The sequence below is a fragment of the Polypterus senegalus genome, chromosome 11 (genome assembly GCF_016835505.1).
Source record: "Polypterus senegalus isolate Bchr_013 chromosome 11, ASM1683550v1, whole genome shotgun sequence".
Classification (NCBI taxonomy): Eukaryota; Metazoa; Chordata; class Cladistia; order Polypteriformes; family Polypteridae; genus Polypterus; species Polypterus senegalus.
Window position 1 is genome coordinate 20,734,536 of NC_053164.1, and position 25,707 is coordinate 20,760,242.

General features: G+C 41.3%; 1 long non-coding RNA gene across 1 annotated transcript; it reads left to right on the forward strand.

Moving 5' to 3' along the window:
- Positions 1-261: 261 nt before the first annotated feature.
- Positions 262-25,260, forward strand: LOC120538723. Its single transcript, XR_005635505.1, has 3 exons — positions 262-368; positions 7,031-7,215; positions 24,497-25,260. It is a non-coding gene; the product is annotated as an uncharacterized LOC120538723 (long non-coding RNA).
- Positions 25,261-25,707: the final 447 nt, after the last annotated feature.

The following is a 25,707-nucleotide window of genomic DNA, read 5'->3' on the forward strand; positions in this document are numbered from 1 at the left end:
TTGGGAGCTGCAGTGACGTCCCTGCTGCTTCTGACCTGTGAAGCATTTTACTAACGTGTTAAATGAATCCCCCAATGTCTGTGGAGTCGGATCACATTTTCCTAACAATCCCAGCTTCTGTCCCATCCCCTCCCCAAAGCCATTTCCAACTGTTTGCTCTTTTCGGTTTTCCAGGACGAGGAAAAAAAAAAAAAAAACAAAAAAACAAACCGGTCCCAGTCACTCCTCCTCCTCCTCTTTCTCCTGCTCCTCCATCGACATTTCAAGTCCAGTCTTGCACAACCATTTGACAGCTGGAAGTGAGGGCTGCGATCATCTTAGGCGGTTTGCAACGTGACCCAAGGACATTTTGAAGTATGCCATGGCAGGTATGTTGAAACGGCAGCTGCTTACTCCGCAGAGTGAAGGGTGTGGGCCTGTGAGGTGAGAAATGGCTCCCGGCAGCCGCTCTCTTAGCACACAGGGATCAGGTCCACTTGTTGATGGGACTTTTTCTTTCTCTTTCATAAGCTTTGTCCTCCACCACCCGACTCTTTCTTTTGGCTGAATTTCTTTGAGCTCATGTCTAAAGCGTCACTATTGTAAAGATTCTTTATGGACATTTATGCTACTTTGACTTGAACCCTCATGAGTATGTTCTTTATCATCCCGTTTTTCATGTCCACATTCTGTCTTTCCTACTAATTGTCTAATTATAAGATTATGTCATCTAGGTGCTTGTCAGTGTGTCAGCTGAGGTATAATAACCTAACATTTTCAAACCAGATCAGAGTAGTCCCAGATGGCAAAGCATATCCTAGCAGCATCGGGTGCCAGGCTATTGTACAAATAAACTAAACGATATGACTTTAGGGAAATGGGAGCTACTGGGCACACAGTTCAAAGTTGGGAACAAATGTGACTTCTGTATTCAGTCACTCTTCTTTAAATTATATAATGTCTTTCGCCTGGGTTAACACAAAAAAATGCAGTTTAAGGGAAAACTCTGTGGTACTTCAGAAGAGCAAATAATCAAACTGATCCTGACTGCTAAGTATGGAGTGTGAGGTGCCATCTTCTAATATGCCAGGTGTGCTACCCGCCTAAGATAAGTTGATCTCTGAATAATCAATGGAGGCATCCACATTAACATTTGCAGTGAACTATCTATTGGAAAGTCTTTTACTATAACTTTACTGAGAAAATGCATCACATTTTTCATTCCAACAGATGGCGCACCACAAACATTTGTAGTAATGCAATACACCCTTTGTTAGAATGAAGAATGCAAAGCATTTTATTTCTACAAATGTTTGTGATGTGCCTTCTATTAGAATGAAAGAGACATAGCAACTGGATGGGCACACATACTGTATACCGTACAACATTTCTTTTATTAAGTTAGATGAAGTTAACATTTTTGTCAGAGATTGGTCCAATGACTTTTAAACATCCTCCATCATTTGATCAGGAGGAAATCGTAGACTATGTCCTGACCCATAATTTTGCCTCCAGGTGAAACCCCAGAACAGACTAGCAGACAAATGGACCAGAGCTTAAAATGACTTACCCGTTGAGTGGCTGAGTGTTGCTTCTAGTATTTTAAGAATATAGAAGATTCAGAAAGTATTCAATGTCTTGCACTTTCTGCACACTTTATTGTGATGTTGATGTTTAGATGCTTAAATTTGCCATTTTTGCCCATCACTCTACACTCAGTAGTCCATGGTGACAAAGTGAAAACGGAAAGGTTTCCAAGTTTATGAAAAATCAGTGACTGAAATCTCTCATGCATTTAAGTATTCAGACCCTTAATTTGGTACTTTGTAGGAGCCTCTTTGGCAGCACTTCCAACTTTGAGTCTCTGTGGGTTGGTCTCTATAAGCTTTGCACATGTAGGCTTTTTTTTTTTACATTCTTCCTGGCCAGTCCTCTCAAGCTCAGATTTGATGGGAAGCTCCTTTAAAATGCCATCGTCAGGTCTGTCTACTCATGTTATATGGGGTTGGGCTCTCATGGACACTCTTGGACTTGTCTCAAAGTCACTTTCTTTGTTTTGTTGTGCTGAAAGATGACCTGTTTCCCCATTACAGTGCACTTCAGAGCTTTGAGGACCTCTCTGTATTTCTCTGCATTTGTCACTTCCTTAATTCAGACCAGTCTCCCTGTGTCTGGACCCCCATAGCATGATGCTGCCACCACCATGCCATACTATAGGGATGATATTAGTCAGATGATGAGCAGTGCCTGGTCTTCTACAGATGCAGTGGTTGGATATCTATTGTGATGGAAAACCGGGCATCGATGAGCCCCAAACATGATCACGGGTTCAAATAAAGATGTGTTTATTCAACACACTCCCACAACAGAGTTGTAAGCACAAGGACTCTTTCTCTCCACAACATCACTCCTCTTTTCTCACCACCGTGCTACCCTCCTCCAGTCAAGTGTTGCTTTACGTCAGTGATTCTTAACATTTTTTGAGTCACGGCCCCCTTTAAGAATCTTTCCCAGAAATAATCACATAAACACAACTATGCATGCCATGAATATAATGTACTTTATTTATCGAGATCTGATTGTCTCACGCATATATGACATACACAAAGTATTATTAAAGTTTAAAGTAAACAATCTAAAAAGAAATGCTCCTTTTTCATGCGGAAAGTAATGGCCAGTCATTACTCATCATAATGACTCATTATAATTATGAACTACAATCCTCTTGTGCAAATTTAAACAAACCTACTACTACTACCTTTTCTACTGTCATTATTACTACTACTTATCTACTCTAAATCAACAGTACTGGGCTGTATAGTGAATATAAATGTTAATTTTTAATCTGACCCTCACAGACCCCTGAAACCCATCCATGGACCCCCTAGGGGTCAAAGGTCCTCAGGTTAAGAACCCCTGCTCTACATCCTCCCAGCTTTAACTCGCCTGGATAAGGGAGTGCGGTCCCTTTTACTGAGAACCTGGGAGTACTTCCTGTGCCAAGGCTGCTGCCCAGTGGAAGTCCCATACATTGGGGAGTGCATCTCCCTACAGTGCCCCCTTGCCGCACCCATGATCCCTCAGCAGGGTTGTGTTGGCGGACTACATCTCCCAGCATTCCCTGCTGGTTTCCAAATGGGTGTCGATACGGAGGGCTGCTACCATCTCATGTATTCCCTGCAACATCTCTTATATCTGATCGGCTGCCCGTCCATTCCCTCAGGTCAGGCTCCTTCCCCTCTCCTGGCCGGGATACCTATCTGCCTCCTTGGAGCCTCCCAGCCTGGTAAGGAGTCTTCCCTTTATCTGGTCGGGATGTGACATTTATACTGTCCATAGAGTTCATCAGACCAGATAATCTTTCTTCTCATGTTCTCAGAGTCCTTTAAATGCCATTACTGTATATGCTTTTTACACAGGAGTGGCTTCCATCTGGCCACTCTGCTAATTAACACCTGATTGATGGAATACTTACAGTATGAGGTGTTCGTCCTTTCAACAAGTTATCCCATCTCAGCAGAGGACTTCTGAAGTCCTGTCTGAGTGACCATTGGGTTCTGTCTGACTACGACTCTTCTTGCTTGGTTTCTCAGTCTGGCTGGATGGCCAAAATTAGGAAGAGCCCTGGTGGTTCCAAACTTCTTCTTTCTTGTTGCTACTATTGTCATGGAGAAAAGTGTATTCTCACTTCAGAGAAAACATGCAGAGTCAGAATAAGACTTTTATTGCAAAGAGCAGAAAGCTGACTCAGTTCAATGAAGTGAGCCCATTAGTTGGGGTGAGCCTCATATTTATTACAATTCTTATCACTAAACAACCTTCCTTTGCACATTTTTCACTACTATCTGACTCCTGAGACACAACTCCTTCATCCTTTTGGTTTGCTTGCTCCATCAATATTTTCTTATGCTCATTAAGAATAATTAAATTTTTATCCTTCTCTTGCCACTATGATCTTGATTTGAAGGACACATTTGCCACCTGTCCAGGGAAGTGACTTTCATCTAATTGCTTCTTCATATTCACTTAATTATTTCTCACATTCCTAACCTTGAGCTGATAAACTTTGGTGGTTTTCTAGTTATTTAGGAGAATAAAAAATATAGGCACAAGCCTCTTGATATTCAACTCTTACATGACCTTAAGTTAGCTATTACAACATGTTTTACTTTAATTTGATTGACATTCCATGGATACATCGATTTCAGTTCTCAATTCTATTGAGCACTAAAAGCTGTTGACATGGTTTTATCCCCTTGCCCTGATTTGTGTCTCACCTCACTTCGATCACAGAGCTCTACAAACAGTTTTCCTTTCTTGTTCTTCAGGTTTTGATATTTGTCCTGACATGCAGTTATAGAGGATTTAAAACTTGCATTAATGTAATCTCAATTCTAGTTAAAAATGAAGCATGTTGTATTATTTAGCCTCCGGTTGTGAAGGAGTCAAACCATTAAAGGATCATGTCTTAATTTAATTTTTTTTCTTCTTCTTCTTAATACATGGAGAAGTTCCCCTTATCCTCCAGCCCTGGGTCAGGATTGTGAGAAGTGATTTAGTGGACAAAGAGGGAACTTTGTGTAACAAGGCTACATAATTTGTCAGGCGGGTGGTTGTTCTGGACTGGCCGTCATTATACAATATAATGTGGCTGGGAGGGTGTCTAAGGAATATCCCTTCAGTCACTTTTGTGGACGACCAAGTGCTAGGAGGACCCCGTCCGGTAAGTATTTCAGCTGCCAGTTGCCAGCATCATGTTGCTATAACAACTAAGCGGGGAAAGGATGGTTTAGGTGGGAAACTTTTCTTTTTTAAGGGGAATGGCGGATTGAGGAGTAGAGATAAAAAAGGAAAAGGCAGAAGGCAAGGACGTGACTATCTACGCTTAAAAGAATCTTCAGGATCAGACTTCACCCAGGAACGTCTGCTTTCTGTGGGTGGCCACTCTGAAGTTGAATCAGTGCGATGAATCCCCGAGAAGAGGCCAGGGGCTCGTGTTCTCTGGGTGGTCCTGTTTGGTGAGTCCAACTTGTGATTAAGTTTCTTCGGGATAGCCAGCCGGGAAGCCGTTTTCGCGGGAGGACTTTTTTTTTTCACTACATCCTACAGTAGGAACTTTCTTTTTTTGCTTTTCTGAGATCCTTTTTTTCTTTGTCTGTCTCAAACCGGGGATTAAGATTTGGCTGCTGTGGAAGGGCATCTGGGAAAAAGGGTTCACAAATGAGCACTCAGGCATTGGTCAAGTAAATATATTAAATGGATTACAATATACTTAACCAGTCCAACTTCCGTCTGATTTTTGCCAATTGTTTACGGGCACATAGAGGGGCAGAGGACCGAATCGGTTAATGCTATTTTATCCTTTTCTCTCAGGTGGTGAAGTGTATAGGGTGGTCCAGATCTAATTATGCAATTTTCATTACGCTATAACTTATTAAGTTTATTACATAGAAAATCACCCAAAAAATCCTGGACCATTGAGAAATGTGTGAACTAATGACATGAAGAATCGTCTTCGCGCCAAACTGGAATAGTCCCTGCATAAATCAAAGTCATCCAGACGATCTGAATCTGCATAATTAGATTTGGACCACCCTGTTGTAATTGCGTCCTGTATTGGGCGATTGATACAGTTGTTTGTTAACTATGTTTTGGTTTTTAAGAATAATGGTGGCAAAGAAAGGGGTCTGAGAAAATAGTGGTGGTATGGGTACATTTTAGGAATAAAGGATTTGGGTTTTTGGAGTCAGATAATGATATTCAAGTGCAAAAGAGATACTGATAAGAATTATAATAAATGTAAGATTCGCCCAACAAAGGACACTCACTTCATTGAAGTGAGACGGTTGTTGCGCATCTTTGCCATGAAGTCGATTCTGCTTGTCCATTTTGAGACTACTTCCAAACTCCTTCACAAAGTGAATGATCTCCTACTCCTGAGCCTCCTGTGCGCTGACTAAAATAGGAGTGGCGATGTCAGGGTGGCCCTCCCTCCTGGGGCTCCACCCACAAGTAGCCAGGGAAACAGGCAGACTTAAAGTGACATTACATCATTTAATAAATATAACCAAAATTGACAAAAATAACATAAAAATAATAAAAAAAAAAAGAATCTGGGCACAGCAAATAAAAGACGCATTTACTCTTAAACTGCTGCAACCAGCTATAGTTGGTTTCTAATGCAATATGCCAGCACGCCGAAAGCGAGTATATTCGTTTGATATACATTTGTTTAACGCTGCGACCGGCTATAGGTGGTTCCCAGTTCCTACTCTGAAGCTGGGTATAGTCGGTGCCATACATTCGTTGAGCAGCCAGCTCATGACCACTGGTGCCCACCCTAGCGAATCAGCATCACTGTCCCTGGGATTCACGTGCTGCACTAGACTCGCCTGCAGGCATCAGCGCTTACCTCTGTGTGCTTGTGTGCAGCCAATTCAAGCGCAGTTGTCTTGGTGATTTGCTGAATTTCATCAATGGTGTCAGTTTCACCTTGTACATATAATAATAATAGATTGTTGCAGTAGTTTTTATAGTTTTTACAGTTCATTGGCAGTGTGTAAAATGATCAGCATTGCAGTAATTGTGATGTTGTTTGCATAAAAAAAATTTCACTTTTTCTTTGTGAATGGTGACGTTTCCTACCAATGCATGGTACTGCTCAATACAGAGGAAAGGCCTAATGATTTAAAAACTTCAAAGAATAGGGAAGATACTGATTTCAAAAAAACAAAAATGGAGAGAGAATATACGAATTAAAATGTTAAGATAAATAGACAGCATATGGTAAGGCGCTATATTCAAATGTCAGGGATCTCTAACCACTTAGACCTTTAACCTTTCTTTGACATGGTCCACCAATGGTCCCAAGTTATCTTCCATACAAACTGAAGGCCTTAAGCAGGAGAATGATTGCAATTATTAATAAAACTAAGAAAATGAAGAGCAGTAGATAAGGTGTGTCACTCATGCACATCAGAGGGTCACCCTCCAGGATGACTCTCTGAGGGGGCACTGGTGCTAATCGTGTCCTCTTCTCTTCCTTCCACAGAGCCCAGAGAGACGCCCAGTGAGGGCAGCTGACTCCGCCCCTTCTGGTCCGCCACCTGTAAGTTCCGAGGCTACCAGAAGGAGGAGTCATTCTACGATCAGAGCACCAGCCTGCAGGATGGAGCTTCACACTTGTGACGTACATGTAAAGGAACCCTTCGCTTGAGCCCTGCAAGGAGATCTGCTGTGAGTTTGTTTGACATCTGCAGCATAGTGCGCCTGTTTATTTGAAGTTTAAAAGAAAAAGCCTACGGGAGTTAAACAGGGATGACCGGTTTGGCACCCTAACACTTATTCTCCACAGCTTGTCATTCTTCACGTGACCACAGGTGCTTATACACAAAAACAAGTGATTAGTAAGTCCAAGCTTGGCTTTGCCCCTTAAACGACCAGCTCCGTATTCTACATGTTGAAGCTCTTTCTTCATAAAAATGTTATATACTGATTTGCAACATAAAATGGTGTTCTAAAGTGTGGTGTTTTTTTGTTAAATTTAAAAACACTTTGTCTGTCCTTGCAGCTTACAATGGGACTATATGGAATCCCACATCCACATCCATCCCACATAGAAAAACCCTCAAAACATACCAAGAAGGTCAATTTTTCAAGCCAAAAATCATAGTGAGTACTGACCGGGGTCTTGAGAATATACACATTTTCAAAACAGTGTGTCCATGTCATTTTAAGAAGGAAGCATTAAAAACCATTGTGGTGAGATTCAGCCATTTTAAAAGCAGAGCAGCTGTGACCCTCATGCCAACTTCCCTGTTTGTCTTCCACCGTGGTGCCGTTACACTAGATAGCTACACAATAATAGCAGGAACCAAATCACAATTAGAGTATAAGGAAGATGCTGCCTGTGCCAGCTAGAAAGGTAAAGCACACGTGTGCCTCAGTGAGAGAATATGGAGTTCAGTGACAAGAACAGAACAGACATTAAAGGAATACATCTGGTGCTTGAACAGGATAAAGTCGGCATGGCGTATCAGTGTGCACTGCCCCACTTCAGGCCCTGCATGCATCCATCTTCCTAACCCCCTTATCCAGGGCAGGGTGGTGGTCCAGTGAGTGTTGCGCGCACACACACACACACACTTTTGCAGGACCAATCCCTGATTAGGGTGCCAGTTCATCGCAGGGCAAACACACACATGCACACACCCTAGGGCCAAATGAGCAATGCCTGTTATCTTCACTTTTATCAGGCTGAAGTTTGGTAAGTTCAGTCCAGATATTTTAAGACAAGGCAGGGTGGGCAGTCAGTGCCAGGGTCTGACTGTCCGCCTGCATTTACAGGTTAATTGGCATCAGGGTCAAAAACATTGTGGTGAGTTCTTTTATTCCTGTATTCTCACCAGGAGCGACTCATCATGTATTTAAAAAAAAAAAAACAATAATGGGTTTGTGGCATTTCAGTCTGGCATCGTACATCCTGTCTTCTTCTGAGATTGCAGGACACAACGCAGCAAAAGTGGCCTTAAAACACTGAAGGCTTTCAATAAATATTTCCATGCTGCCTGTTGAGAAAGGGTAATAGAATAATTTAAATGATTTGCTGTCTCCTGCACTACTTGCACCCGTGTGTGTGTCTGACCCTCTCGTGACCGGCACTGCTTCCATCGAGTGTGTCCCAGTAAAGTCTGCTCCTCAGGCCCTGATGTTCTTGTCACCTTCAGTTCGGTTTTGTACCTGTCGTCTTTGAAGGCGACTCTCAGCATGCCTCCCATGCCTTTTCTCCTCCTTGTGCGTCCCACACTCACCCTTCCTCTTACGATCGCGTCATCACAGCCAAACTGACCAATCACATTGCTCTAAGAGACAGGACACACCCACTAACCATAGCGTTTTCTAATACAGTAGATACAATGTTATCAGTTCAGTGTGCTCTGCCTCTCGGCGTGCATCCCGCTCTGTAGGTGATGTACAATAATCAGGTTGGGACAGGGGGATTAGGGGTTTGGCGTTACGTTGTCAAAACTCCACGGTGGCGGCAAGCACACAAACCAAGCAAGTAACTTATCCTTAGTCCAAGAAAATAGGACCAAGAATCTGTGATAAAATAATTATTTTCTAGTTTCCTGTCATTATCACAAGTCTGCCTGGTTTTCTTAAATCAAATCCTTTGCTGCTTCAGAGTGAATGTATTTGATAAACTTTAAGGCTTTTGCTATCACAGGGTTCCATAGATCTCTACTGTAAGTTGCTAGAACATTCAGAGTATTTTTGAGATTAAATAATACAAAAAAAAGCTTTACTTTAGAACACAATTTTTACGTGGCAAATTAATATATACCATTAGAACAATCTGGACGAGAACAGGCCGTTCAGCTGAACGAAGCTCATCAGTCCTGGCCACTTAATTCTTCTAAAATGATATCAAGTCGACTTTTGATAGTCCACCACACTACTTGGTAGCTTATTCCATGGGTGTGTGGTTTTCGGTGTAATGAAAACTTCCTAATATTTTTGCAAAATTTACCTTTAATAAGTTTCCAACTTGTGTCCCTGTGTTCTTGATGAGCTGATTTTAAAGTCACAGTCTTGATCCACTGGACTAATTCCCTTCATGATTTTAAACACTTCAGTCATGTCACCTCTTAATCTTCTTTCTCTTAAACTGTAAAGGCTCAGCTCTTTTAATCTTTCTTCATAATTCATCCCCTGTAGCCCTGAATCAGTCTAGTCGCTCTTCTCTGGACCTTCTCTAGTGCTGCTGTGTCCTTTTTGTACCCTGGAGACCCAAACTGCACACAGGACCCCAGATGAGGCCTCACCAGTGTGTTATAAAGCTTGAGCAGAACCTCCTGTGACTTGTACTCCACACATCAAGGCGCTATATAACTTGACATTCTGTTAGCCTTCTTAATGGCTTCTGAACACTGTCGGGAAGTCGATAGCTTAGAATCCACTGTGACTCCCAAATCCTTCTCATAAGGTGTACTCTCGATTTTCCGACCGCCCATTGTGCATTCAAATCTAACATTTTTTCTTCTTATGCGTAATACTTTACCTTTACTGACATTAAATTTCATCTGCCAAAGCCTTTATGCTGTCCAAGTCCTTCTGTAATGATACAACGGATTCCAAATTATCTGCCAATCCACCTATCTTGGTATCATCTGCAAACTTAACAAGCTTGTTACTTATTATTCCTATCTAAATAATTTATATACTGTATATTAAAAACAGCAGCGTCCCCAGCACTAACCTTCTCACTATCAGCCATTTCTGATGAGGTTCCTCACACCATCACCCTCTGCTTCCTGTGTCTGAGCCAATTCTGCACCCAACTAAAAACATCACCCTGAACTCCCACTTCTTTTAATTTGATGCCCAGCCTCTCATGTGGCACCTTATCAAATGCTTTCTGAAAGTCCAGATAAATAATCTCATCTGCTCCACTTTGATCGTATCCTTTTGTTGCTTCCTCACAGAATTCCAGCATGTTAGTAAAACACGACCTCCCTCTTCTGAACCCAAGCTGACTGTTCAGTAAAACTCCTGTTCATACCATGAGTTGCTCAGTCTTACCCTTAATAATTCCTTCCATTAATGTTCCTGTGATGTACGTTAAGCTTTCCGGCCTATTGTTGCTTGGATCTGCCCAATCATCCATTTTATATTTGTCATTTTCCAGTCCTTCTGAACTTCCCCAATGCACAGTGACTTCCTAAAAATATGCGTCAAGGTTTTAATTATGTACTTAGATAGATAGATAGATAGATAGATAGATAGATAGATAGATACTTTATTAATCCCAAGGGGAAATTCACATAATCCAGCAGCAGTAACAAGAAACAATATTAAATTAAACAATAATAAAAATGAAAAGAATTAAAATAAAATTAATGTTCGCATTTACTCCCCCGGGTGGAATTGAAGAGTCGCATAGTGTGGTGGAGGAACGATCTCCTCAGTCTGTCAGTGGAGCAGGACGGTGACAAAAGTCTGTCACTGAAGCTACTCCTCTGCCTGGAGATGATCCTGTTCAGTGGATGCAGTGGATTCTTCATGATTGACAGGAGTTTGCTTAATGCCCGTCGCTCTGCCACAGATGTTAAACTGTCCAGCTCTGTGCCTACAATAGAGCCTGCCTTCTTAACAAGTTTGTCCAGGCGTGAGGCGTCCCTCTTCTTTATGCTGCCACCCCAGCACACCACTGCGTAGAAGAGGGCACTCGCCACAACCGTCTGGTAGAACATCTGCAGCATCTTACTGCAGATGTTGAAGGATGCCAACCTTCTCAGAAAGTATAGTCTGCTCTGACCTTTCTTACATAGAGCATCAGTATTGGCAGTCCAGTCCAATTTGTCATCCAGCTGCACTCCCAGATATTTATAGGTCTGCACCCTCTTGCTAACCTCCTTAAGAACTTGCATGTAAATATTATCTCGTCCTGGTAATTTGTTTCATTTTAGCCTATTTAATTCAAGCAGCACTTCTCTCTCTACAATTTCCTAACCACTCCATGATTAAAAAATGCCAGACTTATCCTTTAAAACAATTCTCAATTGTCCTTCATATTCCTCACTGCCAAATAAAGGCACTTAATCTGGGCACACATCTGGATAATTTAAGGGATGTCCTCATTCAGGATTTAATAAGATGACTATCGGACATTTCAAATGGATGGGTCTAGTGAGTCTGTTTGGAGGTTGGAAACGAAATCTCACAGAGGAGAGGCATTATGGAGGTCACATCAAGTAATTTCAAATTGTTAGGAACGACGAGACAAGGCTAGATGTGTCCAGAGGAATTAACTCAGGTCTGGCTTATTCCGACATTTGGCAAAGCCTTGTGATCTTTTACCTTCCAGCAAAACATTCTGTGCAGGTAGAGCAGGGCAGCTTGATGGCAGCTGATGATTTGCCTCTGAATAGAACTGACTTCAAAACAAGGTGTTCTTGTGTGAGCGTCCACACCCTTTTTTCCTAGAATAAAACAGGCGCGGCAGCTCAGACACAGCTAAACAGAAAGGCTTTCTTGTCACATAAACAGAGAGGGGCTGGAGCGGCCATTGTCAGAGTGTGACCTTTACCACCTTAAATGAGGCGCCTGCTGTGACTTGTGTGTCTTCTCCTCCTCCTCCACGTACAAGCCAGACGGGAGCCAGCCTGTTCTGACATGCTCAATATATATGTGTGGGTGTGCGCATAGCAGTAGGTGTTAGGAATACGTATGGCGTGCACAGGTATATGTATTGTACCATCGACTCAGAAAGTATTTAGACCCTTCACTTTCTGTCCACTTAATTCTGTTGTAGATTTCATTTTAAATGGATAAACTTGACATTTTTTCCCCCATCAGTCTACACTTAAGTGGGAGACATGCTTTCAGAAAAGTTTGACAATTTATCAAAAGTACAAAACCTGAAATCATTTATTCCTATATTTAATCAGACCTTTGCTGTGCCCCTCCTAATTGTAGCCAGGTGCATCCTGATTGTTGCGATGTTTCTTGAACTTGATTGGAGGACACCTGCAGTGAACTTGATTGGAGGACGCCTGTAGTGAACTGAATTGATTGGACGTCGTTTAGAACAGGGTTCCCAAACTTTTGGACGTCAAGTACCACCCGAGGTTAAGTGACTTGCGTTGCGTACCACCCGCACCTTGTTGAAAGGGAGGGAGAGCTGTAAGGGGAGTTCAGGTCTAAACCGCCCCGAAATCTGAATAAAAGTTAAAGAATTGAAAGAAATTATGCATAAAATTAATGAAAAAATGTGTGCATGTACATAAATTGATAAATTCTGCCCCGAAACGAAATCCTGCCTTCGGCCTGTATGTGACGCAGTTACCGAAGACGAAATGGTATCGGCTTTGTGCTTAGATCTAGTGACTACAATGCGATACAGCGGCAGTGCATGTATAACAACAAACGCGAGCGGTTTCTGTGAGGCAGAGTTACCGAAAACGAAATAGTGTCACCGTTGTGCTTTCATCTAGTGACCAAAAACTCAAACAGTGAAGAAATAGAAGATGACTTCCGCGAAACGGAATTATGGTAGCGTTAAATGAACTAAATACTGATTTGAATAATAGGTTTTATTTATTCAGATGACGAAATTTCACCACACATTAAATTTGGGAGTCCACGTATTATTGTATTTAAACAGTTTCATTGTTTTTTGCTCACAACAGGCTTGTCATAAAGGGTTTTGCACAGATAAATTAAATTTCAGGGACCGCGATGTGTACCACCTCATACCACAGTTTGGGAACTGCTGATTTAGAAAGGCACATCCACCCACCCACCTGTGTACAGAAGGTCCTTCAATTCAGACTGCATGTCAGAAGAAAAACTAAGCTATGAAGTCCAAGGGACTCCCTGTAGACCTTAGTGATCAAACTGTGGTGAGACAAAGATAGGGGCAAGGGGATCAAACCATTTTTAAAGCTTTGAGTGTTCCCAGGAGCACAAGAATTCTGGAACCATCAGGACTCTTCCTCGAGTTGGCTGTCTTGCCAAACTGAGTAAAAAGGCAAATAGGGCTTTGGTCAGGGATGTGACTTTGAGAACCTAATAGCAACTCTAACAGAGCTTCAGAAGTCCACTGCTGAGATTGGAGAACCTGTCTGAAGGACAACCATCTCAGGAGCACTCCATCAATCAGACTCATATGACAGCATGCTTGGCGTTTGCCAGCTTGTTTTTTGTAAAGAACTCAGAGATCACTTGAAGAAAAAGGATTCTCTGGTCCTCTCTTTGGGTGGAACTCCAAGCACTATGTCTGGAGAAGACCAGGCACTGCTCATCTCCTGCCGAATACCATCTCTACAGTGTAGTATGGTGGTGGCAGACTCATACTATAGGGGATCATGGAACAGGGAGATGGGACAGAATTGAGGGAAGAATGAATGCAACCAAATACAGAGAGGTCTTTGAAGGAAACCTGCTCCAGAGTGCACATGACCTCAGTCTGGGGAGACGGCTCACCTTTCAGGATGGCAATGACCTGAAGCATACAGCCAAGACAACACTGGAGTGGGTTCAGTACATGTCTCTGAGTGTCCTTTAGTGGCCCACCCAAAGTTCAGACTTGAACCCCACAGGACATGTGTGGAGAGACCTGAAAGTGGCAGCTTACAGACGCTTCTCATTCTATGTAATGCAGAGTGAGAGGATCTGCCAGTCAGAATGGGATAAAACTGCCCAAGTCAAGATGGGCAAAGCTTGTAGAGATTTACAGTACCCAAGAAGACTCAAAGCTTGAATTATTGCCAAAGGGGTTTCTATAAAGATTACAGTTTTTGATTTTTAAAACATTTTGCAAACCTTTCTCAAAATTTGTTTTCACTTTATCATTTGGGGTTATTGAGTGTAGATTGACAGGCAAAAATGTCAACTGCATTAAATCTACACCACAATAAAGAGTGCAAAAGGTGAAGGGCTCTGCATATTTTCTCAATCCACTGCATTGACCATTCAAATTGAATCATCATTTGGCTCCATAAGCAAATCCTGATGTACAGAGGGATACCAGAATACCAGAACAGCTGACTTCAGAGAGGTGGAAAAAAGGTCACATGGTTTAGCAAAATCAATGAGCAGTCTGATCACTTAGAACTGCCATTGTGGTCTCCCCGAAGAGCTCACAAGTCGCTCATGTCACATTGGTTCCTCAATAAGATGTAGTGTTCAAAAGTAAGGCCTTCATGGCTTTGGAGGCCATTTCATAGATGAGATGAAAGCAGACCGGCATTTAAGATAGCTGACAGGACAATATGCCAAATGTTCCCACCAAGTCATTTACTTGGCGTGAGATTGTGGCCAGATCTGAAACACAGGCTGAAGTTTTCTTTATTTGTGTGTCCTCATCCAGTTATAAGTCTTACAAATCTGTGGATATAATGGAATCACCATGGGACTTTTCAAGTAGACATGCCTGAAGAGTGTGTTTGAAGGTTGGAAAAAAAACCTCCCTGGTGAAGGATGCAAAGTGGACAGGAATTTGGACGATCCCATTTGAACACACAAGGCTGCAGGTTTTGATTCAGTAACACGTCTCTTTGGTGGCGATGGTGTTTTCCTTGGTTCCTCCTTGCACTTGACACTGGGTGACACAATCTCAGCTCCTTGTTTGATTTACAAGGTGCATTTTACGTGACAGTCTCACTCTGACTAGATGCAGTAGTCCGATATCACCATCACATAATGACTAGAAAACTGTACTTGAATAATATTAATACACCCTACTCAAATCTGCTTAATCCAGTTCAGAGTTGTGGGGGTCCAAATCCAACTTGAGGCACTGGAAACAAGACAGGGAACAGCCCTAGATGGGGCATCATCTTTTGTCATTACATTTCATGTGTCATTTAGAAATGAGAATTAACCTACACTACATTTTTGGGGATGTGCAAGGAAAACTAACACAGACACAAACTCCGCATGGATAACAGCTGGGTTTGGATCTTGAACCTATGATAATGAATCCACAAAGGTGCAGCCTTTTATTCAATGTGTTATCCATATGTGTGTGCAAGAGTTTAACGGGGTCAGTAAATAAATATGTGCGGTACCTCTGTATCGATCGATGTCAAGAATTTTACTGAGTCAGTAAGTAAGTGTGCCTGGTATCTCTGTATAAATCAACGAAAGTTTTACTGAGTGGATAAGTAAATATTTCCGGTACCTTCATATCAATCAATGTGAGTGTTTTACTGGGTCAGTAATTAAATATGTCTGGTCTCTCTGTATCAATCAGTGCAAGAGTTTAACTGGGTCAGTAAGTAAATAAATATATCCTGTCCCTCTGTTTCAGTTAAAATGAGAGTTTTACTGTGATGATAAGTAAGAATGTCTGGTCCGTCAATATCAATTAACATGAGAGTTTTACTGGATCAGTAAGTAAATACAGTGTGTGTCCAGTACCTCCATATAAATCAATGTCAAGAGTTTTACTAAGTTGGTAAGTAAGGGTGTCCAGTAACTCCATATCAGTCAGTATGAGAGCTTTACTTGGTTGGTAGTTAGGGAAGTTTAATCACTTTGTGTCATTCAGTAAGTAAGTAGATCCGATCCTTCAGTATTAATTGATGACAAGAGCTTTACAGAGTTGATAAGTAAGTGTATCTGGTATCACCCTTTAGTCCATGTGAGAGTTTTACTGGGTTAGTAATTTAAACATGTCCGGCCTCTCCATATCAATCAACGTGATCGTTTAACTAAATCAGTAAGTATACATATCTGGGACCTCCTTATCAATCCATGTCAAGAGCTTTTCTAAGTCAGTAAGTAAGTGTGTCTGGTCCCTCCATATTAATCAACTTGAGAATTTTACTGAATCAATAAGTAAATATGTCCGGTACCTCCATATCAATCGATATCGCAGTTTTACTAGGTCAGTAAGTGTGGCCGCCATATCAGTCAATGTGAGAGTTTTACTAGTGTGGTAAGTAGGGATGTCCAATTGCTCTGTATCATTCAGCATGAGAGTAAGTAAGTAGGTCCAGTCCTTTGGTATCAATTGATGTCAAGAATTTTACTGAGTCGGTAAGTAAATACCGTAGGTCCAGTCCTTCTGTAATAATCAACCCGACAGAGTTTCCTGGTTGGTTATTATGTATGTCCAGTCCCTCTGTGTCAATGTTTGCCACTGATTTACTTGATCTTTTTCCTCATGTGCTCTCAGGGTCTTTTAAGTACAATTTGGCAAACTCTAAGTGGCCTGTCATATGCGTCTGATTGATGGAGTGCTGCTGTGATGATTGCTCTCCTGACAGGTTCTCCCATTTTAGTACAGGACCATGACTCTACTTGGTCAGATGGTCATCACCAAGAAGAGTCCCGGTGGTTCCAAACTCCTTCCATTTCACAATTATTGAGACCACTGTTCTCCTGAGGACAGTCAAAGTTATAGGAATGGTTTATCCCTTTGCTCTGCTCCATATCTCACTACACTTTAATCATGGAGGTCTACAGAGAGTCCTTTGGACTTCATGGTTTGGTTTTTGTCCTGACATGCGTTGTGAATTGTAGGACCTGCTATACAAGGGTACGCGAGAGCCTTCCTAAATGATGTCCAATCAATTCAGTTTGCCGCAGGTGGACTCCAGTCAAGTTCTAGATACATCTCAAGGAGAATTAAATCAAACAAGGATTCACCTAAGCACAATGTGAAGTGGCACAGCAAAGGGTCTGAATAGTCATTGAAATGAGAGAGTTCAGTCTTTGATTTTTGAAATTTTGCAAACTTTTCTAAAACGTGTTTTCACTTTTCCAGTCTGGGTTATTGAGTGTAGATGTACGAGTAAAAATGTCACATTTCTCCATTTAAAATTAAATCTCCAACACAATAAAGTGTACAGAAAGTGAAGGGGTCCTGAAGACTCTCTGAGTCCACTGTATAGTGTTTGTTATTATTGGCCCTCAATAGCATTGAGTTGGAAACTCCTACTTTAGTGGCTCGGTTGACATTAGAAGATCAGGTCAAGTGGATGGCTTGATTTGAATGCCATCATTTAAAATCTTTATTTCTAGAAGTCTGCCAATTTACTTTGAACTTGTAACATCTTATTAAAGAAAGAAACATCTTCTAAAAGGACAATTCAGTAATCATGCAGGAGAAAAACTGCTCATTGAATATTTTAATTCCTCCTCAGCAAAATGCCTTGGAGGGAGCATTCATCAAAAGCAGCCTGTTACAGCACGGTCAGAATAATCAGAATGGTCCAAGAAACAAAGAGCAGAGGTTCAATTTATAAGCTGTTGGATTTACATACAGTGTCATACATTTTACTCTGGCTGGTTCGTTAGTCAGTCAGTCAGTCAGTCATTGTCCAACCCGCTATATCCTAACACAGGGTCACAGGGGTCTGCCGGAGCCAATCCCAGTGAGCACAGGGCACAAGGCAGGAACAAACCCAGGGCAGGGCACACACACACACACCAAGCACACATACCACAGACAATTTAGGATCGCCAATGCACCTGACCTGCATGTGTGGGAGGAAACTCACAAAGACACGGGGACACATGCAAACTCCACGCAGGAAGGCCCTGGGAAGTGAACCTCAGGTCTCCTTACTCTGATCCAGGGCCGGATTAAGGTGGGTGTTATTGACGCTGCAGCTTTAGGCCCATTCCTGAAATAGGCCCAGATGAAAACAGATGAGAAGTTTCCGGAAACTGAACAGTTTTCCTTTGCTATGTTAACCTCAAAATAATTCTTAGAATGAAATTTGGAGTCCGACTTTCGGACGCCTAGACACAGCGTTACTTATTATACAGTTACTATTGTTCTTTGCATTGTGACGTAACCATAACGTCGTGTTTATTCTTAACCGAAGATTTCAAGTTAATGCTATCAATTTTACGTTAAACAATTTACTTAGTAATTTAGCTGTGATTTTTGCAATACCTTGAGGATTCTTGTTTGGTAAGTGCCACATAGTAAATTTTTCACCTTGAAAGTTAGTGGTACGGTAAAAATCGATGGCTATTTAAATGGTTATCTGTAAAGGTAAAACTAAAAGCCGGCCCATGGGCCCGGCATGGATGTTTAGAATTTTTAAAATCCTCGACAGGATTCTGGTCTATTATGAAATTGAAATCATGGACAAATTTTTACCCTCAAGAGCCTGAACTGAGTCACTTTGACCCAATGTCTCTGCAAATTCATTTTTTCTTACTCTGTTTCATAAGAGAATTGCGAAATTGTGCGTATTTCATTGTTAGGTTTTCTGCATTAAGTGCACTTTTCAGACAATTGCTATTGAATGTTGATGTTACATAGTTTGATGTTAATCTCGAGTTGTTACGATACTACGTCGTTATTATTATTCATGTTCAATAAAGGCTGGCTGGTTGCGTCGCAAGCATTCAAGGCTCCTTGGTCGGTCTGAGTGCGCGTGTACGGTGAGTGTCGAATGCACATGCACCAATGGCGAGAAAAAATAGACCTTGCTTGCGCTGCAGCATCAGGCCCAATTTCGTCTTAATCCGGCCCTAACTGCGAGGGAGCAGCGCTACCAACTGCGCTTGGTTCGTTGGTTTACACCCAAATTATTTATATAAAATAAAAGTATGTTATATTCTGGTTCTTCTTAAAACATTTGAGTTGAGCTACCACCCTTGAAATTTCTATGCATATAACAATTTTCCACCCTGCGTGGAGTTTGCATGTTCTCCCCGTGTCTGCTTGGGTTTCCTCCCACAGTCCAAAGCCATGCAGGTCAGGTGGATTGGCGATTCTAAATTGTCCCTAGTGTGTGCTTGGTGTGTAGATGTGTGTGTCCTGCGGTGGGTTGGCGCCCTGCCCGGGATTGGTTCCTGCCTTGCACCCTGTGTTGGTTGGGATTGGCTCCAGCACCCCCAGTGTCCCTGTGTTCGGATTCAATGGGTTGGAAAATGGATGGATATAACAATTCTCGCTTATTGGACATCTATTGATTTCTTAGTCATCCTTCAGGGCAGTTTGTATAACACATCAACCTTTCTTCTTGTACATTATTTACTTGACCATCTCAGTATTTTTCGTAAACCAATTCTTATATTTCAGTGTAAATTTTGTTGTTCACTTGACCTTCATCTGGTTTCTTGGTGTGTCTAAACAGGTTTCTGACATTCATTAAGCCTTTATGCTATTTCTTTAACATGAAGGCCAGGTTCTGTAAAAGGAAAAAATAGACATGGAAAAAAGACAAAGTTTTCATTTACCTCCTGTTGTGCTACTTCCCAGGCTAACATGGTAGCGGTGCAGCGTTTGACCACAGGGTTACTCAAAGGCTGTCTGGAGGTCTACAGATCCCCCGAGAGCAGGCCGTGAGACATGTGTTTGGATACATTTTACGAGCACACATACGGTTTCTGAAGGCGAGTGCTTAAGAGCGTTCCTGTAACCGCTGCAGGAGAGATGGAGAAAGTGCAGTGGCTCTCAATCTCAGTCCTGGGGACCCACTGTGGCTGCAGGTTTTTGTTCCAACCAACTTCTGTTTTTAAATGGAGTGCTGCCAGCCTAATGAAGTGATCTGTTATTACCCAGTTACTGCGTTTTGGAGTCAATGTAAAAATTATGAAACCTAAGTTTGATACATTTTTATTCAAATGTATTAAGCAGTTATATGGGAATTTATTTTTTACTTTTTAATATTTTCACATTTTTTTATTGTTCTTTTCCAGGAGGTCTGGTTATTTAATCCATAATTTACTAATTTTTGGGTCTGACGCTAAAGCCATTGCAGCCTTTCATCATTCAGTGTTGTTTTCCCAGGTGTCTGCTCTGCTTCTATTTAATTGTCATTATTAGGATACAACAGAAGAAGCAAACTACTCAGAAAAAGGTGAAAATAATAGAAAAAACCTAAGTTAAACATTTAAAGATATTGAAAATCTAAAAATACTATATGTAGCAGCCGGAGTAAGGCGAAATCAGGCACGGGTAAAACGCGTGTCTAAAGAAATCTCACAGTACAAAAGTTTGTTTTAAAAATATTTTGTGAAAGTTAAAAGCAAATAATCCACACAGGAATAAAAGAAAAAATAGTTACACACTTAGAATAAAAGGCAAAAAATGGGAAAAAATGTATCTTTCTTAAACTTAGCTTTTCTTGAGAAACTTTAGTTATTTCTGTACTTAAGTTCTTTACTACTTCTCTACTTAAAGATTCTTAAATTCTTATATACTTAAAGGTTCTTAGCTTCTTCTTCTGTATGCTTTAAGCATACGGCACAGCGCGTGCATTAAGTGCTGTTTTCTTACATATTTACTTCACACACTCAAAAGGCCCGTAGGCCGATTGGCACATAGGCATGTGCCCAGGCAAAGTTTAAAACCTTATGCCTTCCATACCTTACTCAAGGCAAGGCTGTCACTAACTGGAGAACATTGTTCACTCAAAGCTGTTAGAAAATGGCAGGAATATACCAATACAATTCTATTTACGGGGTTTATAGGAACCTCCCATAGATTATGCATTGTCATCTAGTAAAATATTCATGAATCTTAAAGAACGAGGAAAATGGCTCTTACACTATATTTTATAAGTGTAAAGATGATACTGTGCTGCTTTTCTGAATGTAGAATAAGAAAAGAGATAAAAAGACCAGCTAATTAAATGAGATCAGTTATTATCACTGATTGTGAATCTTGCTGGATCAAAAGCCTGCAGCCACGGGAGGGGTCCCCAGAATTGAGTTTGAGAACCCCTGGCTTAGGATGATACAGGGTTCAGTTTCTGAATTGCCGGCAGAAAAAAGTTCACACGTGGGGTAGAGGATAAAATAAAGGTGAGTGAAAGTTGACAGCACGCACTTACCAGAGTCTGAACGAGTAGCCATCACGTCACCAAGGCAGCTGGGTATGCATACACTGGGAGGTGGACTACACCTGAGCAGGGGCTGGCATCTCATATATGTCCTGGTGTAGCTAGGGGACCGCAGGCAAAATGAATGGGGACGGGACACAAAGGAAGGGCTCACGGCATAAAACCATGGTCCGAGCCACCGGTGGTTGTCAGTTGACGAGGTCTTTAGACTTACTTGCACATCTGTGCTACTCACTTTTTGATAATAATAGTAAAGATACGTTTTGAACTTCAAATATAGTAGTTGTAAAAATCTGATTCACTTCCTGCAATAGGTTGGGTAGGAGGAATCTGACTTTCAGGGTGCTTGTTTTGCTTCCCTCATTACTGTCCAATTTGATTATTTTTCACTCTCTCTTTTTGTTGGGAGAAGAGTCATTCCATTGTTTCTCAACACTCTTGTTTGGAGTCTCCATAAATATTGTGTATGGCACTTGTACATATTTTTCTCATTTGATCGGTGTTTTTGCCTTGGACTTGATGAATGCATTTCCACGACTTTTATTTAGTAAATTGATTTGGCATGATTGGAGCAAAGCATAATCCTGTTTTGTGTTGGTTTATTATTTATTTTTTTTTTGTTGTCTGCGTCCCACTTTGCTCATCCCTTGGTCGTTCAGTTATGTCTATTGGCACCAAAAGTCCGAGATTCTACAACAATGCCATTGTACGGCGTGCCACAGGGCCTTTATTCAAAATACTGATTTGATTTTATTTTATTTTGAATGGGTAGTATTTAAACATTAAATATGCTAAGCACTTAGTAAAATGATGAAGTAATGCGGCTGTCATGTGCTTAGAAGCCTGCAGGGCCTTTTGCAGTCTGGGCCTGTCCCGCTCAGATGGGCTTATGCTAAACAGAAGTGGAGACCAATCATTTTTCCAGCATTGGACCCCTGCTTTAGTGATTTAACTTTAAAAAGGATCAGAACTGAAGAAAGAGAGAGGGGGACAGGCTGATTGAAAGCGTTCTTGTGGCAGCCTTGACCAACGTTAAAGCGCCTAATCCACTCGCCTCTAGCTGCTTCTCCTTTGACGCTTAAATGGCGGCAGGTCTCTCTTTAAAAGCGATTGAGTGCCAGAGTGAAGTGAGTTGATAAAAGGGTCAGTGACCTTTAACTGCTTCAGGAGTGGAGGTCAGAGGTTCAAGGCAAATTCCCAGGGTCTCTCCCTAATTCCAGAGCATAGCCAGACTGCGCGTGGCATGTGAGTGAGGGAGTGAGGATCAAAAAGGAGGACAGGCAAGATTAAACAAATGCTGCTGGAGTCGACCCATTTAGTCAGAGAAAAAAGTAAAAATATGACCAAAACCTCAGTAAGTGTGATGGTGAGACAAAGGGCCTGGCTGGTGGTGGAGGTGAAACATTTTTTGTGGATTTAATAGTCAACTTTAGGGTATGGTATGTGAATGTGAAGCCTGGAACACACGATCAAGATAGTCAGTTTTCATTTTATATATACTATTCAGCAGTGCCTTTCATATTAATCCATCTGAGACACCACACGAGTAATCAAGTAATAAAGGCGACTTACTTTTTGAATTACATTGAGACAAATAAAATTGGGCTCCGGGCTTTGCAATGGAATATGCAGGATTCATACATTTTTATCCCAAATTTTCCCTTTGCCTTTCCAAACTCTTCTCGCATCATTCCACACACTTGCTAACATCTGTCTAAAAATGTTCTAATCGATCACAATTGTATATTGTCAGACGTGCGATCAAGACGGTTATTTTTCGGGGAATGAAGAACGTGATATACCTGATCCAATGCAGTTTCTGTTCCCTTTAGAATGGAAGACAAGGCAATGATGCCACTTCCGGCATGACTTCCTCTGGTCCCGACACTTCCAATCTCTAGGATATTAACCAGTGCCGGTCCCAGAGGTCCACGTTCATTCAACGATCTAACTTATTAATAGATGGAGCTCCTACCTACAGTAAAAAAAAAAACACTTCATCATCACCATTGACCATTACCACAAGAAACCTTTTCTTTTTATTTTCCTATTCATCAAGACGTTAAACAGGATGTCCTCATGGATCCCCAGCTCTTTTACATTGTCCCCTTGTGACTTTACCTTATACTGTATGTCACATATTGGCCTCTCTGGTCTTCATCAACTCCAATTGCATTGTCACTTATAAACCTTTCTGCCCATTCGTCCACTTTGTTTTGATTCATAAATATTTCTCTTTATTGTGCCAGCCAACTTCCATGGAGAGTATTTGGCCACTTCTTCACACAACAACCTAATTGCAGCATATTGCTTGCTAATCTTATCACTGCTATCCAATTAAACTGCAATTATAAAGCTAATATCTTTCTTGTCAGTGCAGCACAGAATGCCTAATGGCGTAGTAGGCATGATCCTTGTTGCAGCACACTGGGATGCTGGCTATTCGTATTATACACAAATTACATACATTTAGCATTCTCAAACCTGCTTATCCAGTTTGGGTTATGGGGGAACAAGACACCGGGTGTAGGGTGGGGAATATAAATGAGTGAACAGACAAATTTAGAACTGGTTACGGTTTCATGAAACTCTACAATTCATAGGTGATTTTTATAATTGTAACTCACTAAAAAGAGTTTGTTGGTGTTGTAAAGAGGTGGAAAACAGTGGATTCTGCTCCCTCAAGCCTCGCTCGTGCTTCTGTGTTTACTCTTATTCTGTTCTTCAGCTACATAATGCATGTAGTCTGTTGCACTGTTAAATCAAGTTTATCTCTCTCTCTTGTTTAGATCACCATAGAGGTTATAATAAACGTTTTTTTTTATTTCATTTTCCTTTATGATTAAAAAATAATCTTTAGAAATATTCTGTTTTATTTTTTTTCTGACCCAGAGAATCTTTTGTTTGTTTGTTTGTTTAGAGCCTTTTTGTAATTTAACAACATGACTTTCAAAAACATCTTGTTTTGGTAAAGGGCTTTGTGTCACCCGTTGCTTCGGTTATGTTCCCATCATGCACTGGGAGTATGTGTCAATGACTTAAGATGTAAAGGTCACTCCTCGTAATCCCTAAATTATATGAGATTGGATAAACTAACCGGCAATTATTTGTGACTCTCTCTCTCTCTCTCTCTCTCTCTGTCACTGTGGTATTCGATCCTTGCTTGAAATAAGACTTTCAATTTTGGTTTTGCTTTGCAGGTTTTGATCGATTTTTGACATCTGGGTTTTGTCCTCAGCTTTATTCTCTCAGTCCCTCCTTTCTGATCTCCTTGGAGGAGTGCAGTGCATTTTCTGAAAATTGGATATGGCGCTTATTTTCCACACAAAGATGAACTGAAACATCCTATCGTGTACATCATTGGTTTTTCTCCACTGGAAAAACTCACTACCATGAACTCCCTGTTACTCCTGGCTGTTACCTAACCCTATCCCTAACCTCCCACATTTACCACTTTTTTATCTGAACGACAGGGGGCGCTATTCATTTGAACCCTGTATTTTAATTGGATTTTGGGGTGGAAATCGATGGAAGGTTTTATATATGGCTGTTTCCTGCATTTTAGACAATTTAGCACCAATTTTATGGGGTTTGAAGGTATTTTATACACTTTTAAAGTATTTTTTACATCATTTTAGAAAGGATATATATTTTATATATAATTTATTTGTGAAATAAGTGTGCCAGGGCATGCCATCAGGCTGTTATCCCCTACCCTACCCCTAACCTCCCTTTCCTGTTTCTTGATTCTTGCAGAAGAGGTTGAGGATATCCACACCTAGGCTGACATTCACAGTCACACCTTGCCCGTTTACTGTTAATCATTAACTTAATGTCTCTGTGTGGGAGTTCACTCAGGTCCACGTCACCCACCTCTCAGTGACATGTTCTTCCTTAGAGATCAAGGGCCTCATGTATAATACTGTGCGTAGAACTCACACTATAGCATGGCGTAAGCACAAAAGCGGGAATGCAGATGCATAAATCTGTGCGTACGCAAACTTCCACGTTCTTCCGCTACATAAATCCCGGTCAGTGTGAAAAGTAACGCATGTGCACACGCCTGCTGTCCCGTCCCATTTCCTCCCGGAATTACGCCTCTTTGAATATGCAAATCAATATAAATAGCCCTTAAGCTCAGCCTTCTGTGAAAAGACATTGGCAAAAGCACGGGGGGAAAAGGAAGAATTTCAGTGAATACCAAGTGGAGGCAAAGAAAAACGTACTATTTGTTGGTTTAAACAGTGATATAATCAACAAAAGGAAGTTGATCAAGTGACAGAGTGTCAGAGAAACTCGAAAGCTCAAGTTTACAAAGTCACACAGTGCCCAAAATAAAAAAGAAGTCACATATCAAAGTCGCCGTGAAAAGGGGAGTTGTAGCCCAACGCCTGAGTGTCGTATGAAAGCA